This window comes from Quercus robur, chromosome 6, assembly GCF_932294415.1.
Source record: "Quercus robur chromosome 6, dhQueRobu3.1, whole genome shotgun sequence".
Taxonomy (NCBI): domain Eukaryota; kingdom Viridiplantae; phylum Streptophyta; class Magnoliopsida; order Fagales; family Fagaceae; genus Quercus; species Quercus robur.
In genome coordinates, this window is record NC_065539.1 from 45,215,071 (window position 1) to 45,241,524 (window position 26,454).

The 26,454-nt window shown below is 32.9% G+C and overlaps 1 protein-coding gene across 2 annotated transcripts in view; it reads right to left on the minus strand.

The window, feature by feature from the left end:
* Window positions 1–26,454, minus strand: part of LOC126688999 (uncharacterized) — an 82,001-nt gene that overhangs the window by 25,085 nt on the left and 30,462 nt on the right. The window contains exon 2 of one of the 2 annotated variants that reach the window (XR_007644383.1): window positions 25,687–25,830. The exons of the other annotated variant lie outside the window; for it this stretch is intronic. The gene's annotated coding sequence lies outside the window, so the exon portion shown is untranslated. Of the gene's footprint in view, window positions 1–25,686; window positions 25,831–26,454 lie in introns of those variants that run through there. 2 annotated transcript variants of the gene reach the window in all.

A 26,454-nucleotide genomic window follows, 5' to 3' on the forward strand; every position in this document is an offset into this window, starting at 1 on the left:
CCCCATAAATTGATAATTCTTCCATAAATTCTGAGCAACTTCACGAATTTGATTGTTAAAATAATTACTCCAGCAGTCTGCGAGAGCCCAAGGATTTTTGAAGGATAAATAAGAGTCTCCTTCATACCATTGCCCTTGGTGCGTGTATCCATTAATGAGAATGAGATGTTTTGAGGGCTGGACATTCATTCAGTTATCTCTTTCCCATTGTGGCAAAGTGCTCCAGCATCTGATCGAAACAAAAGGACTTTCAAATTTTTTAATAGCAATCTGAATGATTTGTGGGAGCTAGCTGGTTTGGTCATGGCTTGTTAGTCTTATGAGCCTAATAAAGCCATACTCAAACATTTGGGAGAGCCAGTTAGGACTCCTCTTAACATCATCTGAACCATCATCATAATTGACTAAAAGGCAGGGAAACGGGTGTTTCTTTTCATACACTCTGAAACTACTCCCAAAGTGTTCTTTCCAATCAGCTTGTTGAAGAATGTCACTAAAATCATCTGAATTAGCAGGATCAGGAATAACAGTTGTAACAAGTATCTTGAAATGTTCGAACCATAAGTCAGAAGACTTAAACATAGCCTTGCTTTTCAGAATACGAGATTGTATGTCTGTTGGCAAGTTGGCAATAGCACTTTTCAACAAAGATTGGGTCTTAAGACTCAATCTTGTGTAATCAGTGCCCATAATAGTCTTTTTATCCATTGAATGGATGTCCTCTTTGCCAAAGAGTTGACTAGTATTGGGTTCATCTGTGATATTTGGGTGTTTAACAGGATGGCTTTCAAAAGCCTCATTTTTTGAAGCAAAGTTATTTTCTAAAACAAGATCATTTTCTAAAATAGGGTTAACTTGGTGGCTCACATAAGCCTCATTTTGAGCAATAAGGTTAACAAGATGGATTTCAAGGTTTCTGAGGGTTTTTTGGAAAAGATCATGGTGGTTTCTAATAAAAGCAAATTAAAGGCTATCAAGGATGAATTTAATAGAATTTGGTAATTTTGAACAGGTTCCATTGTAGAATTGTAAATTTCTTGACAAAACTTCTTGTAAAGCAATTAACATATCACCATTGGAATATGTCACCGTTGCCGGGACATCTCCTTGAAGGGATGTTGATTCACTGGGTTTTACCCCAGAAGATGCACCTTCATGCATTTTAAAAGGTTGTCCCGCTGGGAACCCTTTGTTTTGAGAATAGTCCTGTATAGGAACTTTTCCCTTGTTTTTCTTCTCCATAATAATCCACTTACTAGTGGTATAAATATGAATATTATTATTATTATCCCACTTATTAGTGGTATTTATCCACGCATCATTGTCTGATTCCTGCAAAAAATCATTGATAATGTTAGGATAATGGATAGTATTTAACATTTTGGAACTATGAAAATTACCTTTAAAATCATCAGTGAAATATTGGTAAGAACTCATCACTAGTTCTTGAATAAGTTCACTCATGGGAGAATCTTTCTTATAAGACAGATTATCAATATCAATTTCAAACTTTGAAGCAAATTTGAATTTTACTTTCTGTCCAAATGGATCAATAGTAATTCCATCATGTTCAACAAGAAAGGGATACAAAGCATTAATAAATGGCAGACCAAGAATCACTTTATCAATCATGTTCTTGACAAGAACAGAAGGAATCTTGAAACAAACATTATCATGGCACACATGAGCATTATTCAATTCATACTTAATTTTCATTTGAGAACCATTAGCAGAAACCAATCTTTCAGTAGATTTTTCAAAATATTTTGAAGGAATTAATCCTTCTAGGATACAATTCATGTCTGCACCAGAATCAATCATAGCAATAACAGTGAAATGATAATCAGGAGAAACAACAATTTTAACTTTTGTAAAACATTTTGGAGGAAGTATTTTATTAACAAAAACAAGTTGAGGATCGGTGAAAGTATTAGGAATACCTTTATCAGAAAGAAGAGCCTGTTGACTAGATTCATCTCCATTGTTGTGCTCATTTTGTTTATCTTGATCATTATCGGATTTACTAAGATCTTTATCAATTTTCAACATTATCAGTTCTTGTTTGAGATTATTGTTATCACTTTTCATGCTTTTAAATTCATGTTTTAATTCATTTATCTCTTGTTTAACAATATTAATTTCATGTTGAAGATCATTAACAGTTAGTTCTTTAGATTTCTTTTTATTAAATCTTTCTAAAGTTTCTTCAAAGCTTATAGTTCTTAAACCTATTCAAATATTCTTTTTGCAGTTCAGGGTTTTGAATTTGATTTATTAGTTGAATTATTAATTTTTCATCTTCTTCACTCTTAGTGAGAGCACTAATAACATTGCAACAAGAATCTCTACAACCAATTTTAATATTAGGAGAATCAGAAGAATCATTAGCAGATTGATAGCAAGAATAAGATGAAGAAGAAAAATCATCTTCCAAAGAATCAGACGAGTTGTTTGATTCAAGGATTCTGAATAACTCTTCTTGCTTTTTATCATCAATATTTAGCATGTTAAATTTGTTTTACTTTTTTTGCCAAGAAGGAGCAATAGGAGGTAAACCATATTGTTCACAGAAATTTCCCATTTCATATTTAGCTTTTCTTTTATTCTTTAATTGGTGTTTTAGCAATTTTTCATCATTACACATATTGATACCAAGTTTTTTAATAGTACTGAAAATATCACCATAGGTCAAATTATCATAATCAATAGAATCATTTTTACCCATTAATTCTTGTTTTACCTTATGAGCAAAGATAGGAGGCAGACCGTCAATAAACTTTTCTTTCCAATAAGGCTTAGGACAATCTTTCTGGAGCATCACTCTGGAAGTAAACACATCTTCATACCACCTGTAATCAGACATAGTTGGACAACTCAAATTATTCAAATAATCAGAAACACGAGATGAAATATTGGATGGAGTACCAACAAAATGTTTGAGAATAGTATAGATCAAGGTTTTGACCCCATCAGGAATACCACGATAAGGTTTTTTAACAAGTCAAGTTTAGTTCTGATTTCTCTTCCCTTAGAACTAGCCTTCTTAGAGAGAGAACTCACCCTACTTCCACTACTACTACCTTGTTCATCCTTGTTCACTACAAACTTTGTAATCCTACAAACCTTGTAATTAGGACTAGTTCAAGCTTTGTAACTGTTAATCTGTAACTGTTGAGATCTTGTATCCACTACTACTACTGTAAGTGTTTATCCCACTTTCAATAACAAGTATTTTCAGTTTTATGTTCATTATTCTACTTGTTGCTACCGCCACCTTGGACGGATTACCACCATACCAGACGGTTCTAAATTGCTTTCATTTACTTCGAAATATTGTTTTCATTTAATTTGATTTATTTTGATATATACTACTTGGCTGGTTCTACTGTCTTATTATTGTTCTTACATTCAAGTTATTTATTTTCAAGTTACGTACATTATTTTCACTACAATATTACTATGATTCCGTCTCTTACCATCAACTGTGCGTCCCCTTCCCCCTTTATGGTATCAAAGCCACTCTTTTTTGGCCGGTGGTAGTGTTGTTGTGTCTTTGTTTCTTGTCTGTCTCTACCCGAATGCTTGATATTCCGTTGTTGTGTTCCCTTCTTACTGTCGTTGGCGCCACCCTAGTCGTAAAGTGAATTCCTAGAACCTAACTGTAAGGCCCATTTAAGCCAAGAGAGGGCGAGTATGGCATGAGAGGTATAAGGTTACGAAATGCAACGGTTGTGAGAAAAATATGATAACTGAGCGTTGAACCTAGGATAGTATGGATAGGTTGTGGAGATCCAACTCCTCTATCAGTTCCAGGACTAGTTGTCCTCCTGATATTGTAAATGAAGAAGATCACACTATTGATGATAATGAGTTGATCCCTGATTTTCGTAACTGGAATATTTCTAAAGTTGATACTAAAACTGTTTATAAAACAAGTTTTGTTGAAAGTACTTTTCATTCTGCTTACAAAGCCAGAACTGTCGAACAAATTTTCTCTATTTCTAAAGTTCATGAAAAATGTTGTTTGTTCACTAAAAGGAATATTAATGACTTCCTTGCTGCTAAAAAATTCAATTATTTGCATATTGGTCTGGTTCAAGTTGCTATTAAACCACTTACACGAAAGGGTATTAATGCCTCTGTTCTCATGTGTTTAAGAGATGCTAGATTTAAGATTTTTAAAGATAGCATTCTTGGTATGATTATTGCTTCTATGTATGATGGTCCTGTTTATTTTAACTGTTATCCTAATCTTACTCTTGCTTTGGATGATCCTAATATTGTTAAAGCTTTGACATTGAACATTGCTTCATCGGGTTATCATATGGAAGAAGGTAGTAAGCCTTTTGCTTTGATCTATCGCATTTATTATAGACTAATGGGTACTCAAATGAATCCTTGTGCTAAGATTCCTAGAGAACCTTCTGGTAAAACCATGTTAATTCAATGTTCTACTCTTGATGCTAAAATTCAAGTTCCAAAAATGATTCAATGGCAAGATGTTAAACTTCCTAATCATTGGTTGTTGGAACAAGAAACCCCTCCTGCTAAACCTGTTTTTGATGAACTTGATCTTACTCATATTCAACAATATCTTGATGGTACTGTTAAAATAAGTTTTCAAAACAATCCACCTTTGAAGATCAACGAAGGAAGACATTCCTTTGCTGGATCTGAAAGTATTTCAAAAAGAGATCAAGAGATCAATGAATTTTTGAAAAAGAATTTGGAAAAATCCTCTGATTTAAAGCTAAAAGGAGATTCCAGTAGTAATTCACAAGTTAGCACTCCTTTCTATTCTACTAAAGTTGAATCTTCCTCTCCTTATGACAATGTTACTGTTAATGAGGAAGAAGACTCTATTTCTGTTACTCCATCTGACTTTAATTCTCCCCCTATTGAAAATCCACCTATTTACCAAAATCAATTACGAGTTTTGACTATTTTGGATGAACACTTTGAAGTTGATTTGGTTTCTTTGTATGATGAATTTATGCTTGCAAAAAACAGAACCAAAAGAAAATATTTCCAAAATAATTTTGCTCAGTCTGAAAAAGACCGTGTTAAAAGAAAATGGTTGGAAAAGATGAATCAATTGAAAAAACATATTTTGTTTTTTGATTTTCTTGAAAACCATTATGTTTCAAAAGACAAGGTTTCAAAACAACATTTAAATGTGATAAAGAAATCAAATTTTGTTAAAATAGATAAAACTATTATTAGATCTAGTCATCCTCCTCTTGACTCAATTTTGATAACTACTAAGAAAGATGAAGTAACAAAAGAGGAAGTGAAGGCCTCTCCTTTCAAAATTGCTGATGATAAAACTCCCATTGTTTGTCTTATTGAACAAAACAATTTTACTAATCAATCTTTGCATATTATTGGTCAACAACTTGACCGTATTGAAGAAAAAATTATTGAAAAACCTGTTTCTGAAAATCTTTTTCTGTTAAAACTGAGAAACCTTTGATTGATTTACCCAGTCAAAGAGAAAAAATTATGTTTAAAACTTCTCAGTCCAAGAGAATTGAAATTGTTGAAAAAATTCTTTCTGATTTAAAAGTTAAAACTGAGGGTACTTCTACAAGTACTTTAGTTGCTCGAACTATTTCCAAAAAAGAAATTGTTTCTGAAGAAAATACAGATTCTGATACTATTTCTTTTGTTTCTACAAAAAGAATCTTTGATGATGATTTCCCAAAAATTAAAAGATTTGTTGGAAACTCCAAACCCATGTCTTTTACAAAAAAACTGGTATTCAAAACCCACTCCTTCTGATATGCAGTTTGAAGAGAGATCTTTTCAAACACAGTTTTCTGTCTCTACTGATAAGCTTTATGAATGGAATATTGATGGTTTGTCTAAATAGGAAATCATTAATAAAATGAGTCACATGTCTATGGTTGGTATTGCTTATCAAAATAACCATGATCTTGATCAACCTGAAATTGTTAATTTGCTTGTTACTGGTTTTTTTGGTACTCTTCGTGGATGGTGGGATTCATATATCACTGAAGAATCCAGAGAATCTATTAAACACGCTGTAAAAAAGAATGATGAAGGTTTGCCTATTTTTGATGAAAGTATTGGTCGTGGTATTCCTGATGGAGTCAATACCTTGATCTATACTATTCTCAAACATTTTATTAGTACTCCATCCAATATTTCATCTCGTGTTTCTGATTATTTGAATAATTTGAGTTGTCCAACTATGTCTGATTATAGATGGTATCAAGATGTTTTTACTTCCAGAGTGATGCTCCAGAAAGATTGTCATAAGCCTTATTGGAAAGAAAAGTTTATTGACGGTCTGCCTCCTATCTTTGCTCATAAGGTAAAACAACAATTAATGGGTAAAAATGATTCTATTGATTATGATAATTTGAACAACGGAATATCAAGCCTTCAGGTAGACACGGACAAGAAATAAAGACATAACAACACTACCACCAGCCAGAAAAGAGTGGCTCTGATACCATAAAGGGGGAAGGGGACGCACAGTTGATCTTAAGAGATGGAAGCACAGTAATATTGTAGTGAAAATAATGTAAGTAACTTGAAAATAAATAACTTGAAAGTAAGAACAATTATAAGGCGGTAGAACCAGCCAAGTATATATGAAAATAATTCAAAGTAAATGAAAACAATTTAGAACCGTCCGTTATGGCGGTAATCCATCCAAGGTGGCGGTAGCAACAAGTAGAATAATGAACATAAAGCTGAAAATACTTGTTATTGAAAGTAGGATAAACACTTACAGTAGTAGTAGTGAATACAAGATCTCAACAGTTACAGGTTAATAGTTACAAAACTTGAACTAGTCCTAGTTACAAGGTTTGTAGGATTACAAAGTTTGTAGTGAACAAGGATGAACAAGGTAGTAGTAGTGGAAGTAGGGTGAGTTCTCTCTCTGAGAAGGCTAGTTCTAAGGGAAGAGAAATTAGAACTAAACTTGACTTAGAAAAACCTTGAAATTTAAGGGACAACCCCCCTTAAATAGGCAAAATTTCAGAGTGAACAGTGTCATGAACAGTAAAAGTAAATAGTGTCAGTGAACAGTAATCTGTGAACAGTAAAAGTAAATAGTGTTTTTTCCACTTTTTGAATTAAAAACTTCTGAGCTTTTTGTCTTTTACTTGGTCCAACCTTGTCAGGAGAAGCATGGCAAAAGGGCAAAAGGAATATCATGCAAACCATAGAATCTCTTTTCTTTCTTTTTTAAAAGACTTCATCTTTTGTTGGCTTTATTGAAGCCTTTGTCAGACGTATCTCCTCAACTCATCTCTTCATATATCATCATGGCTTATGGCTTTTCAGACGCATTTTGAATATTGTAATAATTTTGGCCGTTGTGCAGGCTAGACAAATAGTGGCCGTTGTGCAGGCTAGACAAATAGGGGAATCAAAATCTTCCGTAGAATCCGGAGTATCATGAATCAGTTCTAGATTTTCCACAACATATTTGAAGGACACTAAAATATTTTCGCTTTTGTGCAAGCCAGACAAATAAAGTAGCACCAGTCTTGTAACAATAGTGACCTCATCAATCATTAGAGGGAGCATCGGATGGATAACCATCAAAAGGGTCAAAAGGACCTTGTGGAGAATCACATGCATTAGGGCTGTAATCGGTTCGGTTCGGTCGGTTTTTTTTTATCTAGCCAACCGAAACCGAAATTTTCGGTTTTTAGAAGTCTCATCCGAAACCGACCGAAATAGTTGAAAAACTGTCGGTTTCGGTTTGTTTCAGTTTCGGTTGGTTTTTCGGTCGGTTTCGGTTCCTTAACATTTATTTTCTAAGAAAGCAAACAAAGAAAAAAAACAAACCCAGAATATAAAAAAGAGAGAATAAATTGAAAAAATAAACAACCAAGCACATGGGTTTTTTCAAAACCTTAACTTTCTTTGCACATAAAAATTGAAAAAATAGCATTTTTTTTTAACACGAAAAAATAGCATTGATTCAATATTAAACAAACCCAGAATGGTAGAATATAAAAAAGAGAGAAGAAATTGAAAAAATAAACAACCAAGCACATGGGTTTTTCAAAACCCTAACTTTCTTTGCACATAAAAATTGAAAAAATAGCATTGATTCAATATTAAACAAACCCAAAATGGCAGAATATAAAAAAGAGAGAGGAAACTATGGAGAAATTAAAGAGAGAAAGGGGGTCACCGTGAATATGAAAAGATTAGCCGGCGTTGGGAGCCCGGCGTGTGGAGACCAGCGTGTGGAGGCCGTGGAGGCTGGTGCAGGAAGGCCGATGTGTGGAGGCGGCATGTGGAGGCATGGAGCGATGAGAGAAGAGAAGGGGCTGAGGGGTGAACTCTTTGAAAGACAGAAAAAAAAAAATTTGAGAGAAAGAGTTGAGGAAGGGGGCGGCTGAACTGAAGAAAAGAAAAGAAAAGAATAAAAGAGGGGAGGGGTATTTCCGTCTTTATCTCATGCCCTAGGGTTTTAAAAAATTAAATAGCAAAAATACACAAGCTCCCACGCGAAGGCTCGAACCTGGGATTACTAGAAAAACTACAACGTAGCATACCACTAAGCCACTAATCAGATATGTAATAGAGTTACATAAATATATATATATATATATATATATTCGGTCGGTTCGGTTCGGTTTCGGATGAAAAAATCCAACACCGAAACCAAAACCGAAAATTTCGGTTTTTAAAAAATGAAACCGAAACCAAACCGAACCGAAACCAAACCGAAAATTTGGCAACGGTTCGGTCGGTTTCGGTCGGTTTGTTCGGTTCGTCGGTTTTTTGCACACCCCTAACATGCATGCTCATGGTAAATAGCATACTAGTTACAGAATCCATAATATAAAATTGGCTCAAATGTTGGAGTTTTCCCCGGGATGAGAAGACTCCTTGGATTACAATGATCAGCAATTTGCAAATGAGCAATGGCATCAGAATATGGTCTGGGACCAAAGACAAAAATCCTATCTGTGCTTCCCATGAAATGATAATTTTTCCATAAATTCTAAGCAACATTAATAATTTGGTTATTAAAATAATTTCTCCAACATTCTGCAAGACCAAAAGGATTATCAAAAGATAATTGAGAATTTCCTTCAAACCATGGTCTTTGGTGAGTGTGACCATTAATGAGAATGAGATGCTTTAAAGGCTGAACGTTCATCCAGTTATCTCTTTCCCATTTTGGCAATGTACTCCAACACCTGATGGAAGCAAAAGGACTGTTAAATTCTTTAATAGCATTCTGAATAATTTGTGGGAGTTCGCTGGCTTGATAATGGCTTGTTAATTTTATAAATCTGATAAAGCTATATTCAAACATTTGTGAAAGCCAGTTAGGGTCCCTGTCATCATCATCATTTGAATCATTAGCAACAATTACACCATCATCATAATTTATCAAGAGGCCAGGAAATGGGTGTTTCTTTTCATATACTCTAAGAGTACTCCCAAAGTGTTCTTCCCAATCAAGTTGAATAAAGACATTATCACCTTCATCCAATTCATCAGGATCAGGAATAGTGGCTGTGACAAGTTTCTTAAAACATTTGAACCATAGGTCGAAAGACCTAAACATAGCCTTGCTTCTTAGAATACGAGATTGTATATCAGATGGCAAGTTGGCAAAAGCACTTCTTACCATAGATTGGGTCTTAAGACTCAATCTAGCATAGTCAGTGCTCATTATAGTCATTTTATCCTTTGAATGGATATCCTCTTTGCCAAAGAGTTGACTAATGTAAGAATCAATTGGAATATTTGGATGGTCAGCAAGATGGCTTCTAAAAGCCTCATTTTCTGAAATAAGAATATTTCCTGGAACAAGGTTTGAAATAAGGTCATTTTCCGGAGTAAGGATTTTTTCTGAAATAAGGTTAGCATAGCTTATATAAGCTTCATTCTGAGCAGTAAGATTAACAAGGTGGATTTCGAGAGCTTGAAGGGTTGTTTCAAACAAGGAATGATTGTTTCTAGTAAAAGCAGCATAGAGATTATCAAGAATATATTTTATGGAATCTGGTAATTCACTATAGACTCCATTATGAAATTGTAAGGATCTAGATAAGACTTCCTGTAAAGCAATTATCATATCGCCACTGGAATATGTCATTTTAGCTGGGACATATCCCTGAAAGGATGTTGATCCGCTGGGTTTTATCCCAGAAGATGCGCCTTCATGCATTGCAAAAGGTCCTACTGGGATTCTTTTGTTTTGAGAATAGTCCTGTGTAGGAGCTTTTCCCTTGTTTTTCTTTTCCATAATAATCCACTTACTAGTGGTATAAATATGAATATTATTATTATTATCCCACTTATTAGTGGTATTTATCCACACATCATTGTCCGATTCCTGCAAAGAATCATTGATAATGTTAGGATAATGGATAGTATTTAACATTTTAGTACTATAAAAATTACCTTTAAAATCATCAGTGAAATATTGGTAAGAACTCATCACTAGTTCCTGAATAAGTTGGTTCATGGGAGAATCTTTCTTATAGGAAAGATTATCAATATCAATTTCAAACTTTGAAGCAAATTTGAATTTTACTTTCTGTCCAAATGGATCAATAGTAATTCCATTATGTTCAACAAGAAAGGGATACAAAGCATTAATAAATGGTAGACCAAGAATCACTTTATCAGTTATATTTTTGACAAGAATAGAAGGAATCTTGAAACAAACATTATCATGACACACATGAGCATTATTCAGTTCATACTTAATTTTCATTTGAGAACTATTAGTAGAAACCAATCTTTCAGTAGATTTTTCAAAATATTTTGAAGGAATTAATCCTTCTTGGATACAGTTCATGTCTGCACCAGAATCAATCATAGCAATAACTGTGAAATGATAATCAAGAGAAACAACAATTTTAACTTTTGTAGTCCATTTTGGAGGAAGTATTTTATTAACAAAAGCAAGTTGAGGATCAGTGAAAGTATCAGGAATACCTTTATCAGAAAGAAGAGCCTGTTGACTGGATTCATCTCCATTGTTGTGCTCATTTCGTTTATCTTGTTCATTATCGGATTTATTAAGATCTTTATCAATTTTTAACATTATCAATTCTTGTTTGAGATTATTGTTATCACTTTTCATGCTTTTAAATTCATGTTTTAATTCATTTATCTCTTGTTTAACAATATTAATTTCATGTTGGAGATCATTAACAGTTATTTCTTTAGATTTCTTTTTATTAAATTTTTCTAAAGTTTCTTCAAAGCTTATAGTAGATTTTGGTTTTTTACCAGTTTCATCTCTTATCAAATTTTTCTTAAACCTATCCAAATATTCTTTTTGCAGTTCAGGGTTTTGAATTTGATTTATTAGTTGAATTATTAATTTTTCATCTTCTTCACTCTTAGTGAGAGCATTAATAACATTACAACAAGAATCTCTACAACCAATTTTAATATTAGGAGAATCAGAAGACTCATCAGCAGATTGATAGCAAGAATCAGATGAAGAAGAAAAATCATCTTCCAAAGAATCAGACGAGTTGTTTGATTCAAGGATTCTGAATAACTCTTCTTGCCCTTTATCATCAATATTTAGCATGTTAAATTTGTTTTTTAACTTACTAGGTTTTTCTTTACAATCTTTACTGAAGTGTCCAAATTTACCACAGTTAAAACATTTACCTTTACCTGATCTTTGTTTAACATATTTTTTAGAAACATTTTTCTTCTTAGCATAAAATTCATTAGGTTTAACAAAGTTATTTCTGTGTTTTTTATATTTTTTATGGCTTTTATCATGTTTTTTACTTTTTTGCCTAGAAGGAGCAATAGGAGGCAAACCATATTGTTCACAGAAATTTCCCATTTCATATTTAGCCTTTCTTTTATTCTTTAATTGGTGTTTTAGCAATTATTCATCATTACATATATTGATACCAAGTTTTTTAATAGTACTAAAAATATCACCATAGGTCAAATTATCATAGTCAATAGAATCATTTTTACCCATTAATTCTTGTTTTACCTTATGACCAAAGATAGGAGGCAGACCATCAATAAATTTTTCTTTCCAATAAGGCTTATGACAATCTTTCCAGAGCATCACTCTGGAAGTAAAAACATCTTGATACCATTTGTAATCAGACATAGTTGGACAACTCAAATTATTCAAATAATCAGAAACACGAGATGAAATATTGGATGGAGTACCAACAAAATGTTTGAGAATAGTATAGATCAAGGTATTAACACCATCAGGAATACCAGGACCAATACTTTCATCAAAAATAGGCAAACCTTCATCATTCTTTTTAACAACATGTTTAATAGACTCTCTGGATTCTTCAGTGATGTATGAATCCCACCATCCATGAAGAGTACCAAAAAAACCAGTAACAAGTAAGTTAACAATTTCAGGTTGATCAAGATCGTGGTTATTTTGATAAGCAATACCAACCATAGACATATAACTCATTTTATTAATGATTTCTTGTTCAGAAAAACCATCAATATTCCATTCATAAAGCTTATCAGCAGAAACAGAAAACTGTGTTTGAAAAGATCTTTCTTCAAACTGCATATCAGGAGGAGTAGGTTTTGAATACCAGTTTTTTGTAAAAGACATGGGTTTGGAGTTTCCAACGAATCTTTTAATTTCTGGGAAATCATCATCAAAGATTCTTTTTGCAGAAACAGAAGAAACAATATCAGAATCTGTATTTTCTTCAGAAACAATTTCTTTTTTGGAAATAGTTCGAGCAGCTGAAGTACTTATAGAAGTACCCTCAGTTTTAAATTTTAAATCAGAAAGCATTTTTTCAACAATTTCAAGAGTCTTGGACTGAGAAGTTTTAAACATAACTTTTTCTCTTTGACTGGGTAAATCAATCAAAGGTTTCTCAGTTTTAATAGAAACAGATTTTTCAGAAACAGTTTTTTCAACAATTTTTTCTTCAATACGGTCAAGCTGTTGACCAATAATATGAAAAGATTGATTAGTAAAATTGTTTTGTTCAATAAGACTAACAATGGGAGTTTTATCATCAGCAATTTTGAAAGGAGAGGCCTTCACTTCCTCTTTTGTCACTTCATCTTTCTTGGTAGTTATCAAAATTGAGTCAAGAGAAGGATGACTAGACCTAATAATGGTTTTATCAATTTTAAAAAAATTTGATTTCTTTATCACATTTAAATGTTGTTTTGAAACCTCATCTTTTGAAACATAATGGTTTTCAAGAAAATCAAAAACAAAATATGTTTTTTCAATTGATTCATCTTTTCCAACCATTTTCTTTTAACACGGTCTTTTTCAGACTGAGCAAAATTAGTTTGGAAATATTTTATTTTGGTTCTGTTTTTTGCAAGCATAAATTCATCATACAAAGAAACCAAATCAACTTCAAAGTGTTCATCCAAAATATTCAAAACTCGTAATTGATTTTGGTAAACAGGAAGATTTTCAATAGGGGGAGAATTAAAGTCAGATGGAGTAACAGAAACAGAGTCTTCTTCCTCATTAACAATAACATTGTCATAAGGAGAGGAAGATTCAGCTTTAGTAGAATAGAAAGGAGTGCTAACCTGTGAATTATTACTTGAAACTCCTTTTAGCTTTAAATCAGAGGATTTTTCCAAATTCTTTTTCAAAAATTCATTGATCTCTCGATCTCTTTTTGAAATACTTTCAGATCCAGCAAAGGAATGTCTTCCTTCGTTGATTCTCAAAGGTGGATTATTTTGAAAACTTATTTTAACAGTACCATCAAGATATTGTTGAATATGGGTGAGATCAAGTTCCTAAAAAACAGGTTTAGCAGGAGGGGTTTCTTGTTTCAACAACCAATCATTAGGGAGTTTAACATCTTACCATTGAATCATTTTTGGAACTTGAATTTTAGCATCAGGAGTTGAACATTGAATTAACATGGTTTTACATGAAGGTTCTCTAGGAATCTTAGCACATGGATTCATTTGAGTACCCATTAGTCTATAATAAATGCGATAAATCAAAGAAAAGCTTACTTCCTTCTTCCATGTGATAACCAGATGAAGCAATATTCAATGTCAAAACTTTAACAATATTAGGATCATCCAAAGCAAGAGTAAGATCAGGATAACAGTTAAAATAAACAGGACCATCATACATAGAAGCAGTAATCATACCAAGAATGCTATCTTTAAAAATCTTAAATCTAGCATCTCTTAAACACATGAGAACAGAGGCATTAATACCCTTTCGTGTAAGTGGTTTAATAGCAACTTGAACCATGCCAATATGCAAATAACTGAATTTTTTAGCAGCAAGGAAGTCATTAATATTCCTTTTAGTGAACAAACAGCATTTTTCATGAACTTTAGAAATAGGGAAAATTTGTTCAACAGTTCTGGCTTTGTAAGCAGAATGAAAAGTACTTTCAACAAAACTAGTTTTATAAACAGTTTTAGTATCAACTTTAGGAATATTCCAATTACGAAAATCAGGGATCAACTCATTATCATCAATAGTGTGATCTTCTTCATTTACAATATCAGGAGGACAACTAGTCCTGGAACTGATAGAGGAGTTGGATCTCCACAACCTATCCATACTATCCTAGGTTCAACACTCAGTTATCATGTTTTTCTCATAACCGTTGCATTTCGTAACACATACCCTAACCAACCTTATACCTCTCATGCCCTACACACCCTCTCTTGGCTCAAACGGGCCTTACAGTTGGGTTCTAGGACTTCACTTTACTACTAGGGTGGCGCCAACGACGGTAAGAAGGGAACACAACAACGGAATATCAAGCGTTCGGGTAGACACGGACAAGAAACAAAGACACAACAACACTACCACCGGCCAGAAAAGAGTGGCTCTAATACCATAAAGGGGGAAGGGGATGCACAGTTGATGGTAAGAGATGGAAGCACAGTAATATTGTAGTGAAAATAATGTAAGTAACTTGAAAATAAATAACTTGAAAGTAAGAATAATTATAAGGCGGTAGAACCAGCCAAGTATATATGAAAATAATTCTAAGTAAATGAAAACAATTTAGAACCGTCCGTTATGGCGGTAATCCGTCCAAGGTGGCGGTAATCCGTCCAAGTGGCGGTAGCAACAAGTAGAATAATGAACATAAAGCTGAAAATACTTGTTTTTGAAAGTAGGATAAACACTTACAGTAGTAGTAGTGAATACAAGATCTCAACAGTTACTGGTTAACAGTTACAAAGCTTGAACTAGTCCTAGTTACAAGGTTTGTAGGATTACAAAGTTTGTAGTGAACAAGGATGAACAAGGTAGTAGTAGTGGAAGTAGGGTGAGTTCTCTCTCTAAGAAGGCTAGTTCTAAGGGAAGAGAAATCAGAACTAAACTTGACTTGTTCAAAAACCTTAAGGGACAACCCCCCTTAAATAGGCAAAAAATGAGTAAACAGTACTTGTGAACAATAAAAGTTAACAGTGAAAAGTAAAAGTTGGTGTGACTGAAAGTCACGTGAAACATGAAGAATCATCTTTTCAGAACATTATCATCAAAAGTGGAGAATAATAGTGGAATTTCGTTAGTAAGTAAACAGTGTAGCATTTGGCCTTTGTGCAGGCCAGGCAAATAAGCTTAATCTTCTTGGAGATCTGGGGTGTTATCCTCATCATGACCGAATAGCTCCTGATCATATGGGAAATAGGGGTTGTGGGCAACAGATTCTTCTGAAGAGGCTTTGGATTCTTCTTGGTTAGCAACAGCTTCTTCTGCCCATTTGAGTAAAGCTAGAAAAGCATCAGGATTTTTTCTCAAATTATCAATAGGGGAGCTCTTATTCTTTGCTGGAGGCTTAACATTCTTGCTGGAAGAAGAAGAGGGAGCATCTGCAGGAGCAGGAGTTTGAACAAGGGAATGATCCTTTGCAATGGGCAAAGCAGTAGCAGATGAAGATTCTCTGGAAATAGTGGCAACTGTGGCAATAATACGTTGAGTGTGAGGGAATTTGCCCCACCATTTTACATACCAATGCCTAGAGAGAACATCAATGTCTTTCTCATACTGTCATTTTAATATCCAAGGTATTTTATATTTTTTAACAAAATGAAGCAAAGCAGGAAATTTGGCTCCATAAGCATCACACCTATAACGTTTCTTGAAACATTCGAAAGCATCAAGCAATGGCGCAAGAAATATTTCAGCAATAGGACCAAATTGGGTCCACCAACGGTTGAACCAAAGAGGCAAATAACCAGTGAAGTTTTTGTCAAAGTTAACAAACCAGGAATGAGACATGTTTTCATTCTGGTGCAGCATGAATCTTTACCAAGCAGTGAGATAATCTTAATATGAATAGGGAATGGGGGAACTTGGCATTGTTCTGGTAGAAGTAAGAGAAGAGCCCCATTTTTCTTCAGAAATAAAATTGACCAAGTAAACACTGTGGTAAATAATTTTGAAAGTATCATCTTTATCAGAAATGGTGTTAATAATAATAGATTTTTCATGACGCAGAAGATCAGAATAATAATTTAAATTCTTTTCTCTGTGCTCCGGAATCCAATGAAACATCGGAGGGAAATAACTTTTAGCAAGTTTGAGAGGATCAGAAATAGAGACTCTGTTGGGTTCAATATAAAACAAGTGTTGGAAATATTGTTTTTTGATGTATTGAGGGGAATTTTTTGGAAAAACAGTTTTAATGGGCTGGTTAACAGGGGTTATGGCATAAGGGTCATAGGATGAAGCAAGAACAGTGGAGTAATTGGGCCTAGGGATGGTTCCTAGGGTGGTGAAACGGTTAGTAATGTCAAGGGGAGAAGCAGGTTCTTTTTTAACAATTTGTTTGGAAGTTTCAATAGGATGATTATCTTTCAGTCTTCTACTTGCCATTGTGACACTACAGAAATTCACGAGTAAGAAAATCAGGGATAGAATTTTGAGATCCCTTAATATATTCAATATCAAAATCAAAAACGCTTAAAATAGCTTGCCATCTAGCAAAAATATGTTTTGAAGCAATATTTTCAACATCTTTTTCAATAACATATTTAGCACTTTTGCAATCAATACGTAACAAAAACTTTTGGTTTAACAAATCACTTTGAAATTTTGAAATACATAGTACTATAGATAAAATTTCCTTTTTAATAGTACCATAATTTAACTGTGCATTATTCCAAATACCAGAATAGAAACGAACAATTTGTTCAGGTGACTCAGGAGAAACTCTTTGTTTTAGAATACCACCATAACCAATGTCAAAGGCATCGGTTTCAACAATTTTGAAAGCACCAACAGTAGGAATACCAAGACAAGGCAATGTCCTAACATGAGATTTGATTTGTTTAACAATAGAAGTATGAACATCAGACCAAGGAGAAGGATTACTTTTTAATCGATCAAACAAAGGTTTGAATTGTTTCCTCATATCTTTGCAAAATCCGCAACATAGTTCAATGACCCAAGAAATCTTTGGAGCTGTGTTTTGTCAATGATAACATCCAGGAACTTATCAGCAAATTGGATGGCTCTATCTATAGGACGAATATGTCCTTCAGAGATATCATAGCCAAGAAAACGAACTTTGGTTTGAAATAGTTTAACCTTCTTGGCTGAAACAACAAGACCATTTCTTTTAATAGTTTCTAGAAATGAATTCAAATGTTTCCAGTATTTGTCAATAGAGCTAGAGTAAACAAGAACATCATCAATATAAACAATGGTGAAATGACTGAAAGAGTTAAAGATATCATTCATGATATTTTGAAACTCGCTTGGGGCATTTTTAAGGCCAAATGGCATAACATTCCACTCATAATGTCCAAAAGGAGTGGTAAAATCAGTTTTGTACCTATCATTCAAATGTTTCCAGTATTTGTCAATAGAGCTAGAGTAAACAAGAACATCATCAATATAAACAATGGTGAAATGACTGAAAGAATTAAAGATATCATTCATGATATTTTGAAACTCGCTTGGGGCATTTTTAAGGCCAAATGGCATAACATTCCACTCATAATGTCCAAAAGGAGTGGTAAAAGCAGTTTTGTACCTATCATTCTCACTAATCTGGATTTGCCAGAACCCAGATTTCATGTCAAACTTGGAAAACACAACAGCTTCACTTAGCCTATGGACAAGGTCATTCTTATTGGGAATAGGATACCGAATCCATTCTAAAACCTTATTCAAGGGTTTGTAGTTAATGACTAATCTTGGGGTTCCTCTTTCAATCTCAGCATTTTTTTGGACATACAAAGTTGAACAAGACCAGGGGGACTTGCTATTCCTAATCAATTTTTTCTGCAACAAATCATGGATTTCTTTTTTGCAAAATTGAACAGTTTCAACATTCATTTGGATAGGACGAGCTTTGGTGGGAATATTTTTTTCATCAAAATCTTTAACATATGGCAAATCAACAATATGTTTCTTCCTATGCCAGAAAGCATTAGGAACATCGGAGCAAACATCATCAATCAACATTTTCTGAAAATTATCAATTTTGGATTGCAATAATTTATCAGAAATTTGTTCAGCAATTTTCTTATATCTAACTTCTTGCTGAAGGAATTTAAGATGTTTAATTTTAGCATGAATCATGTTTGAAGCAGTATTAGTATCGATATCAAACTTTGAAACAAATTTGAACTTTACTTTTTGTCCAAAAGGATCAGTAGTAATTCCATCATGTTCAACAAGAAAAGGATATAAAGCATTTATAAAAGGCAAACCAAGAATCACTTTATCAGTCATATTTTTAACAAGAACAGAAGGAATCTTGAAACAGACATTAGCATGGCATACATGAGCATTATTCAATTCATACTTCATTTTCATCTGAAAACCATTAGCAAAAACCAATCTTTTAGTAGATTTTTCAAAGTACTTTGAAGGAATTAGTCCTTCTTGGATACAATTCATATCCGCACCTGAATCTATCATAGCAATAACAGTGAAATGATAATCAAGAGAAACAACAATTTTAACTTTTGTAAACCATTTTGGAGGAATTATTTTATTAACAAGAGCAAGTTGAGAATTAGTGAAAGTATCAGGAATACCTTTATCAAAAAGAAGAGCTTGTAGACTTTGTTGACTGGATTCATCTCCATCTTTATGCTCATGTCCTTGTTTAAGATTATTGTTATCACTTTTAATATCTTTAAAATCATGTTTTAATTCGCTTATCTCTTGTTTAACAATATTAATTTCATGTTGTAAATCATTAACAGTTAGTTCTTTAGATTTCTTTTTATTAAATTTTTCCAAAGTTTTATCCTCTTTACTCTTGGTGAGAACATTAGTTTTAATGACATTGCAACAAGAACCTCTACTACCAATTTTAATATTAGGAGAATAAGAAGAATCGTCAATATTTAATTTGTTTTTTAGATTACCTAGTTTTTCTTTACAGTCTTTACTAAAGTGTCCAGATTTACCACAGTTAAAACATTTACCTTTACCTGATCTTTGTTTAACATATTTTTTAGAGACATTTTTCTTCTTAGCACAAAAATCATTAGGTTTAACAAAGTTATTTCTGTATTTTTTATTTTTTTTTATGGCTTTTATCATGTTTTTTAGTTTTTTGCCTAGAATGAGCAATAGGAGGCAAACCATATTGTTCACAGAAATTTCTCATTTCATATTTAGCCTTTCTTTTATTCTTTAATTGGTGTTTTAGCAATTTTTCATCATTACACATATTGATACCAAGTTTTTTAATAGTACTGAAAATATCACCATAGGTCAAATTATCATAGTCAATAGAATCATTTTTACCTATTAATTCTTGTTTTACCTTATGAGCAAAGATAGGAGGCAGACCGTCAATAAACTTTTCTTTCCAATAAGGCTTATGACAATCTTTCCAGAGCATCACTCTGGAAGTAAAAACATCTTGATATCATCTTTAATCAGACATAGTTGGACAACTCAAATTATTCAAATAATCAGAAACACGAGATGAAATATTGAATGGAGTACCAACAAAATGTTTGAGAATAGTATAGATCAAAGTATTGACACCATCAGGAATACCACAACCAATACTTTCATAAAAAATAGGCAAACCTTCATCATTCTTTTTTAACAGCATGTTTAATAGATTCTCTGGATTCTTCAGTGATATACGAATCCCATCATCCACGAAGAGTACCAGAAAAACCAGTAACAAGCAAATTAACAATTTCAGGTTGATCAAGATCATGGTTATTTTGATAAGCAATACCAACCATAGACATGTGACTCATTTTATTAATGATTTCCTGTTCAGACAAACCATCAATATTCCATTCATAAAACTTATCAGCAGAGACAGAAAACTGTGTTTGAAAAGATCTCTCTTCAAACTACATATCAGGAGGAATGGGTTTTGAATACCAGTTTTTTGTAAAAGACATGGGTTTGGAGTTTCCAACAAATCTTTTAATTTCTGAGAAATCATTATCAAAGATTCTTTTTACAGAAATAGAAGAAACAGTATCAGAATCTGTATTTTCTTCAGAAACAATTTCTTTTTTGGAAATAGTTCGAGCAGCTAAAGTACTTGTAGAAGTACCCTCAGTTTTAACTTTTAAATCAGAAAGCATTTTTTCAACAATTTCAAGAGTCTTGAACTGAGAAATTTTAAACATAACTTTTTCTCTTTGACTGGGTAAATCAATCAAAGGTTTCTCAGTTTTAACAGAAACAGGTTTTTCAGAAACAGGTTTTTCAACAATTTTTTCTTCAATACGGTCAAGTTGTTGACCAATAATATGCAAAGATTGATTAGTAAAATTGTTTTGTTCAATAAGACTAACAATGGGAGTTTTATCATCAGCAATTTTGAAAGGAGAGGCCTTCACTTCCTCTTTTGTCACTTCATCTTTCTTAGTAGTTATCAAAATTGAGTCAAGAGGAGGATGACTAGATCTAATAATAGTTTTATCTATTTTAACAAAATTTGATTTCTTTATCACATTTAAATGTTGTTTTGAAACATCATCTTTTGAAACATAGTGGTTTTCAAGAAAATCAAAAAACAAAATATGTTTTTTCAATTGATTCATCTTTCCAACCATTTCCTTTTAACACGGTCTTTTTTAGACTGAACAAAATTATTTTGGAAATATTTTCTTTTGGTTATGTTTTTTGCAAGCATAAATTCATCATATAAAGAAACCAAATCAACTTCAAAGTGTTCATCCAAAATAGTCAAATCTCGTAATTGATTTTGCTAAACAAGAGGATTTTCAATAGGGGGAGAATCAAAGTCAGATGGAGTAAAAAAAACAGAGTGTTCTTCTTCATTAACAGCAACATTGTCATAAGGAGAGGAAGATTCAGCTTTAGTAGAATAGAAAGGAGTGCTAACTTGTGAATTACCACTGGAAACTCCTTTTAGCTTTAAATCAGAGGATTTTTCCAAATTCTTTTTCAAAAATTCATTGATCTCCCAATCTCTTTTTGAAATACTTTCAGATCCAGCAAAGGAATGTCTTCCTTCGCTGATCCTCAAAGGTGGATTGTTTTGAAAACTTATTTTAACAGTACTATCAAGATATTGTTGAATATGGGTGAGATCAAGTTCATCAAAAACAGGTTTAGCAGGAGGGGTTTCTTGTTCCAACAACCAATCATTAGGAAGTTTAACATCTTGCCATTGAATCATTTTTGGAACTTGAATTTTAGCATCAAGAGTTGAATATTGAATTAACATGGTTTTACCTGAAGGTTCTCTAGGAATATTAGCACATGGATTCATTTGAGTACCCATTAGTCTATAATAAATGCGATAAATCAAAGCAAAAGGCTTACTTCCTTCTTCCATATGATAGCCATATGAAGCAATATTCAATGTCAAAGCTTTAACAATATTAGGATCATCCAAAGCAAGAGTAAGATTAAGATAACAGTTAAAATAAACAAGACCATCATACATAGAAGCAGTAATCATACCAGGAATGCTATCTTTAAAAATCTTAAATCTAGCATCTCTTAAACACATGAGAACAAAAGCATTAATACCCTTTCGAGTAAGTGGTTTAATAACAACTTGAACCATACCAATATGCAGATAACTAAATTTTTTAGCAGCAAGGAAGTCATTAATATTCCTTTTATTGAACAAATAGCATTTTTCATGAACTTCAGAAATAGAGAAAATTTGTTCAACAGTTTTGGCTTTGTAAGCAGAATGAAAAGTATTTTCAACAAAACTTGTTTTATAAACAGTTTTAGTATCAACTTTAGGAATATTCCAATTATGAAAATCAGGGTTCAACTCATTATCATCAATAGTGTGATCTTCTTCATTTACAATATCAGGAGGACAACTAGTCCTGGAACTGATAGAGGAGTTGGATCTCCACAACCTATCCATACTATCCTAGGTTCAACACTCAGTTATCATGTTTTTCTCACAACCGTTGCATTTCATAACGCATACCCTAACCAACCTTATACCTCTCATGCCCTACACACCCTCTCTTGGCTCAAACGGGCCTTACAGTTAGGTTCTAGGAATTCACTTTACGACTAGGGCGGCGCCAACGACGGTAAGAAGGGAACACAACAATGGAATATCAAGCATTCGGGTAGAGACAGACAAGAAACAAAGACACAACAACACTACCACCGGCCAGAAAAGAGTGGCTCTGATACCATAAAGGGGGAAGGGGACGCACAGTTGATGGGAAGAGAGGGACAAGAAACAAAGACACAACAACACTACCACCGGCCAGAAAAGAGTGGCTTTGATACCATAAAGGGGGAAGGGGACGCACAGTTGATGGTAAGAGATGGAAGCACAGTAATATTGTAGTGAAAATAATGTAAGTAACTTGAAAATAAATAACTTGAAGGTAAGAACAATCATAAGGCGGTAGAACCAGCCAAGTATATATGAAAATAATTCAAAGTAAATGAAAACAATTTAGACCCGTCCGTTATAGCGGTAATCCGTCCAAGGTGGCGGTAGCAACAAGTATAATAATGAACATAAAGCTGAAAATACTTGTTATTGAAAGTAGGATAAACACTTACAATAGTAGTAGTGAATACAAGATCTCAACAGTTACAGGTTAACAGTTACAAAACTTGAACTAGTCCTAGTTACAAGGTTTGTAGGATTACAAAGTTTGTAGTGAACAAGGATGAACAAGGTAGTAGTAGTGGAAGTAGGGTGAGTTCTCTCTCTAAGAAGCCTAGTTCTAAACAGGACCATAAACTCCATTTAGTAGAACAGTGAAAGATTTAAACTTTTAAATGTCTTTTTTGAAATTTCTCAGATGTGCCAATTGAGTTATAAAACTCTTGATGGATAAGTTAACTAGATAATTTCTCGCGTGATCTATGGAAACTCTGCAAATTCATTTGAAATAAATTTTATGCTTTATAAGACCTATTTATAATACTTAGTTTGCTGTATTATATTTATGTTTTACCAAAATATATAGTTAAATACATTGAAATTCAGTTTTCTTAATTCTTATTATATATATATATATATATATATATATAATTGTCAAAGAATTGGTTTCCTAATATTAAGTGGAATTGTTTTACTAATCTAAATTTTCAAGATTGGAACAGTCGAATTTTTCGACATTTATAAGAGACTAACATATTATATTATTTATGGCTCCAATTGTTATCTCATATAAATAATTAAGGAGACAAGTATATATAAGGGTACCTTAACTAGTAGGCTCAGCCTTCATAGGTTAGGGACCACCTTTCTAGCAAGTTATATGAAATTTATAGTTTTGTTTATTTCATGGAAATTTTTAGAGTTTTACATGAACAAGTATTCAAAAATTAAGCATTTATTGACAAAATTTAGGATTAAACTTGGATAATTAGCTTGGCAAAACTCTAGATGATGATTGATTGCAACTCAGCTTCTTAGTAGCATTTCAACAAAACTTCCACATTATGATTGGATTTTGAGCTTGGAACAACAAGATTTTTGGCAAAGCTTCCATAGTCAGGTCGGAATCGCGTTTTGAATCTGTTAGGTTCTAAAGTCTTAGGATTTTATGTATTTTGAACCCTAATTTGTATTGTTGGCAAACCATGATCAAAACAATGTGTTTAGAAGTGTTTTAGACTAGCTCAAAGTTGTACGTTTATGTAAAGTTGGAATCGAGTTAAAGCAGGAAAGCATTGTGCCTTTCGGCCTGGCTCGATCGATCGAAAGACAGGCTTGATCGATCGAAGTTCGGGCAGAATGATTTTCTGTAGACTTTTCCAACTCAGCCCTAAGTGTTTTAAAACGTTTTTAGGGTTTCTTATTTGTCCTAAGTATAAAAGGCAAACCCTGGTCACGTTTTAGTGTTACTCATAATTGCGGTTTGTGTAAATCTCTTGTGAGATTTAGAGGAGCTTTCCTTTACACAAACTTAGGGTTTTCAAGGAGAAGATTTATCTACACCTTGATGATCAATTCAGTTGCTGCCATTGAAACTTAAAGAAAACATAAGCGGGTGTGCTTGTATCTGGTGGTGAATCCAAGAAAGAAGGAGTTCGTGGATTCGGAACTTGCACGTGATCGTGTCAGTAAGTTCTACTGGTTGGTAGCAATAAGAAGTCGAGTGTGGGGGCTTGTAAGTCTTATTGTATGAACTTCGATTCTTTCAAGATAGTAGTTTCAAGTTTACCTTGAGGGTAGCTAGGTCAAATCCTCCCCAGGCTTTTACTAGTTTGGTTTCCTGGGTGATCATATCTTGTGTTATTTATTTTCCGCTACTTTGCATGATTTGATCTTTGTTATTGTGATAACCTAGACTTGTTTAATTGGACTAAATAACAACTTGGCTAATTACCTAGGTTAATCCAATTGTGTTTTAAGGGGTCTTAAAACTATCAGAATCATACAAAATTTTGGCAAGGCTTATGCCGTCAGGTTGGAATCTAGCTAATTCAAACCGAAAAAAAGTTATCAACAAAAGACTCATGCAATATTATATATATTTGGTTCCGTCCCTGACTCATATATTTGGGAAAAAATGAATTTAAAATATCAACTGTCTAGTAATACAAAGAGAAAATTGTATTTGGAGTTACAGGTGAGCATAATAAAAAAATAAAAAGTGTGTTATCTAGATGTCTGTCTTTCGGTGGATGTATAATTTTTTTTTTTTTTTTTGTGCTGCATAATGTATTTAATTTATTCGATTCTTTGGAACAATCTAGTCTGATTTGCATGCAATTAATGATCACATAGTTATCTTAGAAAGTAAAATCGGCAAATAGATTTTTAAATCCTGCCATGTGTGAAATTGTTGGGTTTTGTGAAACTTAGTTGTGTTTGATATGAATTATGATCTGACTCGAAATAATATGACTATGGTTTTTAATGGGAGATTTTTTGAGGTTTAGTCTATAGAGTGGAGGCTTGGGGGTTCGGGAGTAACGCTCTAGGAGAAAAAAATTTGGCCTGTTTTGTAACCCATTGTGAATCCTGTGCACAAGATAAAAAAAGCTATTGTTTTGGATATTAGGATTTCACGTAATTTTTTAGAGAGAAAACTGTATTGCCGGCTACCACATCTTGTAATTTTCACTATGAATAATAAAATCTCTGCAACTCCGTAGACGTAGACAAATTATTGAACCACGTAAATATTGTCTTGTGTGATTGTTTTCTTCAGTCCATATTTTTCTCTATTTTTGCATCTCATAGATCTAAAATTTTGTATTTATTCCCTTCAAAAATTTCTGACATAATACCTCATAGCTCATGCTGTGCATAGTGAGCTTACTTTCTTTTTCTTTTCTTTTTTTTTTTTTTTTTTTTTTGAGGAACGCATATGGAGCTTATTCAAGAAGCATAAATATTCCTATCTTTCAATGGGGTAGGCACACTGGCGGCTCCACGTTCTAGTTGGTCATAGGACCACCTTGACCTGAAAAAATAAATCATTATTATATATAAAATTTAAAAATTTTATAATTATTTAACCCTTAAAAAAATGTGTGACCACCCTAAATTTTTTTAAGCTCAATATAATTATACTTTGGACAAAGTTTAGCAACAAATTAACTTGGTTGTAGACTAAGACTACACCTCCACTCAACATTTTTTTATTGAATATGAATTTTGACAAATTCACAATTAGATTACATTTTTTTTTTATATCCTCCATGCTTGCTAAATTTCAAGAAGATCAAAGATCAATAGCTTATATCATCAATCAAATGTTTAAATTTCAAGTTTTTATAGTCTAAAATTATACGCAAAAAATAATTTTATGGATCAAATAGTAAATAACATCCCATTGACATGAAATTTGACATGTATTTTAATAATATAAAAAACATATAATTTAACAGTTAGATTTTCAAAAGATGTAGCCATGTTAATTTGTTTAGTGAAAGTTATAATCTTAGCCTATAACTAAGTTTGTAGTTAAATTTTGTCCTCAAACTTTTTTCCTCTTAACAATATATTGAGCCCTTACAAACAAAAAGAAAAATCCAAGAAAAATTTTATTTAACTAAAATTTTGATAAAAGATGTAACTTACAGCA